At 41.7% G+C, this 9,282-nt stretch overlaps 1 long non-coding RNA gene across 2 annotated transcripts in view; it reads left to right on the top strand.

The window, feature by feature from the left end:
- The first annotated feature begins 544 nt into the window (after positions 1-544).
- LOC141408333 (uncharacterized) overlaps positions 545-9,282 on the top strand; it is a 31,523-nt gene continuing 22,785 nt past the window's right edge. Inside the window, exons 1-3 of one of the 2 annotated variants that reach the window (XR_012422303.1) lie at positions 545-641; positions 4,268-4,299; positions 8,773-8,994. This is a non-coding gene — a long non-coding RNA (uncharacterized lncRNA). Of the gene's footprint in view, positions 642-4,267; positions 4,300-8,772; positions 8,995-9,282 lie in introns of those variants that run through there. The other variant, XR_012422302.1, reaches the window with a different exon arrangement.

Here is a 9,282-nt window from a genome sequence, read left to right as displayed (position 1 = left end):
AACTTTAATTTTTAAAATTATTGTTATTTTTTTTGAGACAGGGTCTTGCTCTGTTACCCAGGCTGGAGTACAGTGGCGTGATCTCAGCTCACTGCAGCCTCAATCTCCCAGGCTCAAGCGCTCCTCCCACCTCAGCCTCTTGGATAGCTGAGACCACAGATGTGCCCCACCATGCTTGGCTAATACTTTTTAAAATTTTCTGTAGAGATGGAGTCTCACTATATTGCCCAGACTGGTGTGAATTCCTGGGCTCAAGCAATCCTCTGGACTTGGCCTCCCAGAGGGCTGGGATACATTAGCCACCATGCCCAGCATAATTTAACTTTTACTTAGAACTGCATTTGACAACTAGCTCAGAAAATTCTTGAACATTTAACTATCAGCTCTTGCAAGTTTGTGCACATGGGCTCTGGACCATGGTAACCAGAAATGCGGTCACTGGTAGAAGGGAGGTGATAACCCTGCTGTTCTCTGCATTTGTCAGGACACACCCAGATGCCTTTATTCCAGAGCACATAACTTAAAGTCACACTTTCCTGAGATCAGAGCAGAGGATGGCAGAGAACCAAAGTCACGAGTGTGTGAAACAACGGAGAGGAGCAGCGCTGTGCAGGCTGGAGCTCAAGACACTTGCGTGAGCGGTGAGGGTGAGAGGGACAGGGGAGAGCTTGTTTTCAAATATTTGAGAGGCTGTTGTATAAGGAAGGATTACGGCTCTAATTGGTGTGTAGAAAAGGATACAAGGAGACAGATTTTCTGTTCAATATAAGAAAGACATTCTGGCTAGGTGTGGTGGCTCATGCCTGTAATCCCAGCACTTTGGGAAGCCAAGGTGGGCAGATCGCTTGAGCTCAGGAGTTTGAGACCAGCCTGGGCAACATGGTGAGACCCGTCTCTACTAAAAATAAATAAAAATAATTAGCTGGGAATAGTGGCACACATCTGTGGTCCCAGCTAGTCAGGAGGCTGAGACAAGAGAATCGCTTGAACCCAGGAGGCAGAAGTTGAAGTGAACTGAGATCGCTCCACTGTACTCCAGCCTAGGTGACAGAGCAAGACCTTGTCTCAAAAAAAAAAAAAAAAAAACAAAAAACAAAAACAAAAAACATTTTTTGGGGGAGGGGAGAAAAAAGAAAGAAATTTCTTACAGGCAAAGCTATCAAAAGTGGAATGGACTGAAGGCAGTCCTGCGGAATATGGGCAATGACCTTTAGGGATGGTGTAGAGATGGTTCATGCATCAAAAGAGGGAATGGGGCTGGATAATCTTGAAGATGTCCCCAAGTCTCTGTCTGATTTTTGATCCATTGTGCTTTCTAGTTACCTCAGCCTCCCAAAGTGCTGGAATTACAGGTGTGAGCCGCCGCTCCCAGCCAACAACTATCAATTTTATATCTAATCTTATATCATCTATCCTCCTATCTTCCTACCACCCATTCTTCCAGATTCTTGTGGAACAAATGCAAATGCCTGACATCATATCATTGAGTCCATAAACACGTCAGTGTGCATCTCTAAAACATAAGAGCATTTTGAAAATATACCCACAATACTTTTATCCCACTTAAGAAATTAATATTGATTCTCTAATATCATCTAATATGCAGTCATTATTTAAATTTTCCCATTTGTGTCATAAATTTGTAATTTGAGCTTGCTCAAGTCAGGATGTGGGGTCCACACATCGCCATGGTTAGATGTGTTTCTTAAATCTCTTTTAGGCTGTAAGTTTCCCTTTCATTATTTATTTGTTGAAGGTGCTGTGTTATTTGTCGTATAGAATTTCCCAGTCTGAATTTTTAAAAATTGCATTATGGTATATTTAACAAGTTCCTCTTTCCCCTATATTTCCTGTGATAACGCTTATGTGTGATTCCTTGGGAAGGAATGCTTTGTGAGTGATGTTCTGTATTTCTCACTAGGAGAATAGTGAGAAATACAAATAGTGAGAAATTGTGACATCAGCAGCCACTGATGATAAGCGTCTAGATCTGTTAATTCATTTGCAATTCTAAATGGTGATCTTTTAATCTCTCGTTGCTCCTTTAATTATTAGCTGGAATACTTTTATAAAGAGAAATATCCCCTTATCAATGATTTGGTTATGCTGAAGCACAGAAAATGTAAAATAAATGCTACATTACTTATGAAATTCAAAACAATGAGTTGGTTCACAAGCATCTGCCTAGGAAGACCAATGAGCTGTTTTGTTTCGTTTTAAGTATTATGATGCACTAATGGATTTAAAAATATTTGATGTGTTTCAATCAATCACCATTGTTATTTTTATTAATATTCAACTTGGCTTCCAAGTCTTTTTGACATGATCTGACTTATTTGCTTGATTTCTAATATGACAAGATCTCTTACATTCCATATTCAACTCATGTATTTTCTGCCCCAGATCAGGAATTGGCCATTTCTCCAAAGAGTCCTGGTTCCTTTCAATGGGAAATGACATTTAGAGACCAAACTCGGGGCTGCAGGGTTGTCAGCCTACTAGGTTGATCATAGTTTCTAGGGCTTTTTAGTAGAAAGCATTAGGAAGTTCTCCTTCTTCCTTTCTTCTTCTTCCTCTTCTTTCTCTTCTTCTTCTTTTAAAATATATTGTGAGTTCATATGACATTTTCTTTTTCTTTTCTTTTTTTTTTCTTTTTTTTTTCTTTTGGAGACAGAGTCTCACTTTGTCACTCAGGCTGGAGTGCAGTGGCTTGACCATAGTCCACTGCAGCCTTGAACTCCTGGGTTCAAGTGATCCTCCTGCCCCAGCCTCCTGAGTAGCTGGGATTATAGGCATACACCACCATATCTGACTAATTTTTTTATTTTTGTAGAGACAGGGTCTTACTATGTTGCCCAGGCTGGTCTCAAATTTCTGGCCTCAAGTGATCTTCCTGCCTTGGCCTCGCAAAGTGCTGGGATTGCAGACATGAGCCACCATGCCCAGCCAATATGACATTTCAAACAAGACTACGAGATGTTTTTTCAACCTCGTCATTCTCACATTTATATTTTTTCTCCTTATTGAAAATCCCAATTCTCAAAGACATCAATAAAATTACTTATTTGCTTTATTTCACAAAAAAATGCAACTGTCTTACAATAACTGTTCTAACACCCACCACTAACAATATGACTATTGAAATACATTTAAGGTTGTTATGTAGTTCTTTTTGGCTTTAGGGCATACCATAATAATGAAAATCAAATTAAAGTCACTTGAAGTAGTTCCTTCCTGTGTGGTTATTCCATCAACTCAGAGTGTACATTTCAGTTCATTTGTTTCATTTTGATTTTGTTTTATAGGGATTGCTTTTCAATTAAAAATATTTTATAATTATGTAAAATGATTACAAGTTTCCAAAGTCAAATCTACAACACCAGGCACATTCAGAGGAGTGTGACTTCTATCCCAGGCCCTCTAACCTGTCTACTTCCCAACAAAGTCTTTTTTAAGAAATAAAGTTATATGGCATAGTCTTTCATTAAAAAAATAAGCAAACATTTTCATATAGCAAATTCTCTCTTTTTAGATGAACAGTAACATACTATAGACAATTTTTTCTACCTTGTTTTGTTTTCACTAGCCATAAAGTCTAAGGATCACTCCATATATTCCTTATTGTTTTTTACAGCTGTGTAGTACTCTGCCATGTGAACTGTACATAGTATTATTTGGATGTTAAACACATTTAATCAAAATTAAAATTTAAGGAACTTTCAGCATGGTCAGCTGAAACAGAATTCAGGTGTCTCTCAAAATTTGTCCTTCCTATTTATTTGTTATTTATTTATCTATTTATTTATTTATTTACTTCAGACAGAGTCTCACTCTGTTGCCCAGGCTGGAATGCAATGCCACTATCTCGGCTCACTGCAGCCTCCACGTCCTGGGATCAAGCGATTCTCCTGCCTCAGCCTCCCAAGTAGCTGGGTACAGGCACGCACCACCATGCCTGGCTAATTTTTGGATTTTTAGTAAAGACGGAGTTTCACCATATTGACTAGGCTGGTCTCGAACTCCTGACCTCAAGTGATCCACCCGCCTCGGCCTCCCAAAGTGCTGGGATTACAGGCATGAGTCACTGTGCCCAGCCCAGTCTTTTCGTCTATTTAGTGGCTCCACCCTGTTTGTGCAATTCCTACACACTTACCTCTGGGATACCCTCTCCAGCCTAAGCAAATATTCTACATTTTTCAAATGATTTTCAGACATCTAAGATTAGCCCTTTATTGGTCCATCCCCTTAAAACCTTATTCTTTTTTAGGTGACAATGCATGCTGAGGAGTTCATTTAAAGGTAATTTCTGCAAAACATTTACCCATCGCATGTCACCTCTCCTGAGTAACAATAGGCCTTGATCACAAACTCCACCTATGCCAGGGCATCACCAGTTGCTTTATTAAGCACCATGTTTTAGTGCTGTAGTACTGTTTGTAAAACAAAGCAACTAATACTCAGAATTTATCCTGGGTTCTTATTGGGAAGAAACATCCTGAAATAACCAAGAAGTAACAAAAATGGTAAATCATATGTATAAGTGAATTCTAGAGATGAAGGCTGTGGCAACAGTCTTTCTTCCCTTTTAATATTCGTTATGTGGGTAGCAGTAATATCAAGTGTACAGATATTCTGCCTTGGAGAACCACCACGTGTACCTTTCTCTTCCTGGTACAATCTTTTTTTTTTTTTTTTTTTTCTTAAACAGAGCCTCTTTGTCATCCAGGCTGGAGTGCAGTGGCACTATCTGGGCTCACTGCAATCTCTTCCTCCCGGGTTCAAGTGATTCTCCTGCCTCAGTCTCTCAAGTAGCTGGGATTACAGGCACCCACCTCCATGCCCAGCTAATTTTTGTATTTTTAGTAGAGACGGGATTCAGGATTTCACCATGTTGGACAGGTTGGTCTCGAACTCCTGACCCCAAGTAATCCGCCCGCCTCAGCCTCCCAAAGTGCTGGGATTATGGGGATGAGCCACTGCGTCTGGCCCCTGCTACAGTCTTTACACTGAAAAACAGATGCACTACCACAGTATAAAGATGGGAGTTTACTTTGGAGACAGAAGACAGGAATGAACTGCATCAAAATGATAGGCTCAAAGTTAAAATATGAGAACCCTCAGTGATTTCACACACACACACGCATGCACGCACGCACACACGCATATGCACATATGCACGCCTATAGGTTATTTCTTTAGAACTAGCCACAGAACCCACTGAAACCCAGAGAGCTGTGGAACACAATTAGAAAAGGCCTTGGACAGGAGGACTGGAGTGAGCCTTCTGAGCAGCCCAGACCTCACACTACCAGGACAGAAGTTAGCAGCATAGGAGCAGCTGGCAGGACTAGAGCTGCCTGGCCATTGTGGCTGGGCTTCCTGGCATCTGTCTTGAAGTGAAGGGGGATTGGTTACTATTCAGTAACTTCAGGTTTTTTGGTTTTTGTTTGTTTGTTTGTTTTGAGATGGAGTCTCGCTCTGTCGCCCAAGCTGGAGTGCAGTGGCGTGATGTTGGCTCACTACAACCTCTGCCTCCCGGGTTCAAGAGATTTTCCCGCCTCAGCCTCCCAAGTAGCTGGGATTATAGGCACTTGCCATCATGCCCAGCTAATTTTTGTATTTTTGTAGAGACAGGGTTTCCCCATGTGGGCCAGGCTGGTCTTAAACTCCTGACCTCAAGTGATCCACCCACTTTGGCCTCCCAAAGTGCTGGGATTACAGGCGTGAGCCACCATGCCCAGACAACTCTTCAGTTTGTTAAAGAAAATTTCAGAAGATTGCCTCAGGTGAAACCACAGTCAGGAGATCTAACATACGGCGTTATAAAATATGAATTTGGGCATGGTGATTTGCATTATGCAATTTACCATGACATTTATAAAGTCAAGGGATTTAGGCCTATAAGTGTCCCTGAAAGATTCAGTGCCTTAGGTCTTCATTTACTGGTTTGTGCTGTGCACTTGGTTTGGAATTCCTTTTCCCTGTATCATTTCATCCTAATGAACGCCTACTTATTTTTTAAGACTCAATGCTATTACCTCCTCTACAGTTCCATAACAGTATATGTATTTCCTGTAACAATATTACATTTGTGTATTGGCTGTTTTCTACTAGGCTATCTTTTGGGAGAGGAACCTAGTCTTCACACCTCAGTGACTAACTTAAAAGACACTTGATGTTTATTAAGTGATGTCAGAGACCAACTAATCCAGTTCCTCTAAGTATATGAAACTGAGACCCAAAGGATTTCCATAAATTCAGTAATTCCACAAGTATATACTGAATATTTACAATGTGCCTAGCTCTAGGTAAGGCTAAATGTCTTTAGTATATTTTAAATATCATCTGGAGTATGCTTAATTTCCATTTGTCCGGAGATCAAAAGATAAATGCCAGCGTCTCATGAATCCTCAAAGCAATATTGAATTATGTTCAGAATTGGTTTGTATCAATTCATTTTATTATACTCTAAGTGTGTTTCACCCAAGAATACAATCTGCATACTGCTAATGTGTGTGTGAGGTGTGGGGAGGGATAGTCAGAGTGTTCAATGCCCAATTTAATGCCCAATTTAGGAAACACTGGGTTATATTAGGTTAAATAGATTCTTCCCTGAACTTTCAACATACCTGATAGTAACTAGTTAAATCTCCAAGAAGAGCATCTAATATGCACTGTTTCCCAAATTTATTTGCCTAGTGAACCTCCCCTTTTTTGTTGCTCCTATTAATAGATGCCTGCAATGCAGTTCTGAAGAACATAGAATTGGTCGGTGCAGTTCTTTGAAGAGTCCTCATCTGTGTTTAGTGAGGACTTCAAAGGGAAACTCTAAGCTCCCTGGGGAGGAAAGTGGCTGGAAGGGGAGAAGGGAAGGCCCGAGAAGGAGCAGCTGGCCAGGAAGACAGGGGAGGTAACAGGTCGCTGTCTAGGGTCTGAGAGAGGGACAGGGCCATAAGCAGGCAATGAGGAGCACGTTTCCATGTTAAGCTCAGTGAGACGCTGGGGCGCAAGCAGATGGGCTTTGGGGTCAAGAGATAAGATGTTTAACAAGGAGAGCCAGGAGCACTTCTGCAGGAACATGCAGCATGTCTTCAGGCCTCTGGGGATTCCAGAGGACATGGCACCCTGCCTGCAGGTCCCCAAGGACAGCCACATGTCGGGGCCACAGTGTCTGTGGGGGCAGGAGAGGAAGGAAATGAAGCATGCACAAAGTAGGTTACTGAGTGGTTTCATCGACATCTGTGACACCCACCCCTAGGGGGTTCCTGGACATATTTGGGGTTAGGTTTAACAAGAGGAAGTAGCTATAGGGAAACAATATTTGCAGGGCCCAGTGCAAAATGACAACACAGGCTCCTGGTTTTAGAGTTAAGAATTTCATGATTGTGACAGCTGAGCATTAAACCAAGCACCAGGCCCTTCTGAATGCAGACCTCTGGACACTCATACAGGTCACACACCCGTGAAGCTGCCAGAGAGTTCTCAGTGGTCCTAAACTCCACTTAAATCTCCTGGCTACTGTGGCCTGGAAAAACCAGGTTACACATGGTTTATTTAAAAAGTAGGTCTCCCTATTCCAACGTATCTGATGATCGTGGAAACACTGTTTACCAGTTGCTATGGTCTGAATGTTTGTGTCTCCCCTCAACCCCTGCAACATTCATATTTAATTCCCAATGCAATAGTATTAAGAAGTGGGGTCTGAGGAGGTGATGAGGCCCTAAAGTGAATGGAGTGAATGGGATGACTGCCTTGTGAGAGAGAACCAAGGGCGCTTGTTTGCCCCTTCCACAATGTGAGAACACAGCAGGAAGATACCCTGTGAAGCAGAAAGTGAGCCCTCATCAGACACCACATCTGTTGGTGCCTTGACTTTGATCCAGAACTGTAAACTATAGATTTCTATTTTTTATAAAATACCCAGTCTATGGCAGCCCAGATGGACTAAGACACCAGTCGTTCTGGGTAAGCTTGACTTTGTTATAAGATAAATTTATTTATTTATTATTAAATTTTAAATTATTTCAGAGATGGGGTCTTGCTATGTTGCCCAGGCTGGTCTCAAACTCCTGGGTTCAAGTGATCCACCTGCCTCGGCCTCCCAAAGTGCTGGGATTAAAGGTGTGAGCCACCATGCCCAGCCTGTTATAAGATAAATTTAACCAGCTTGGGCAACAAGGCGAAACCTCATCTCTACAAAAAGTACAAAAATTAGCTGGCATGGTGGTGCACGCCGGCAGCCCCAGCTACTAAGGAGGCTGAGAGGTGGCAGTATCACTTGAGCCCAGGAGGCGAGGTTGCAGAAAGTCATGATTGCACCACTGCACTCCAGCTTGGGTGACAGAGCAAGACTCTGTCTCAAAAAAGAAAAAAAAAAGTACACATTAAATTCCAGGAACATATTTAATGCAGAAATCCAGGCACATTCAAGCTATTTCCATATATAGTACTCACACCACAAACAGCATCCGTTCTTCTCACGCTGAGAATCAAGGCAGATTTGCAGCTGCACTGCAGACGAGCATAACCTTTGACTTTGTCCTGGGGTTCATACCAGTATTTATTTGGTGCTGAGGCAGCACTCAGCACCCGTGCTGATTTCCCTCAAAAATGAAAAACAAACTCAGGTGGAAAATCTGGGCAAGCAGTGTCATTTGCTATTTTTGGAGATGAGGGAGCAAAAAGAAGTTGTGCAAAGTGTTGTAATAAGCAACATAGAACGGCAACCCATGAGTGTGAAATACAACAACACCCACATGCTCTTCTTGACAGTGATTGAATGGAAGCAACGAAGTGGAGGAGAAACCAGGCTGGGGAGAGCTGGCATCCCCTTGGGAGAGGCCTTTCCGACAATGGACTGAAAGCATGAGTTTCCTTACCCTGTAAGATTAATCTCCAATCAAACAGCAATCCTACCTCTGAGAAAAAGGCATGTCTCAGAGGTTATGTGGGTTTTGATCCAGACCACTGCAATAAAACAAATATTTGGAATAAGCATGTCACACAGATTTTTTGGTTTCCCAGTGCATAGAAAGGTTATGTTTACACTATACTGCAGTCTATGAAGTGTGCAATAGCATTATGTCTAAAAAAAAGTACATACCTTAATTTAAAAATACTTTATTGGTTAAAAAAAAAATGTTAACTGTCATCTGAGCCTTTAGTGAGTTAAAATCTTTTTGCTAGGGGTGGATCTTATCTTAACACTGGTGACTGCTGACTGACCAGGGTGGTGGCTGCGGAAGATTGGGTGGCTGTGGCAATTTCTTAAAATAATACAAT

Source organism: Macaca fascicularis, chromosome 13, assembly GCF_037993035.2.
Source record: "Macaca fascicularis isolate 582-1 chromosome 13, T2T-MFA8v1.1".
Lineage (NCBI taxonomy): Eukaryota > Metazoa > Chordata > Mammalia > Primates > Cercopithecidae > Macaca > Macaca fascicularis.
This window is presented reverse-complemented; position numbering and strand designations above follow the sequence as displayed.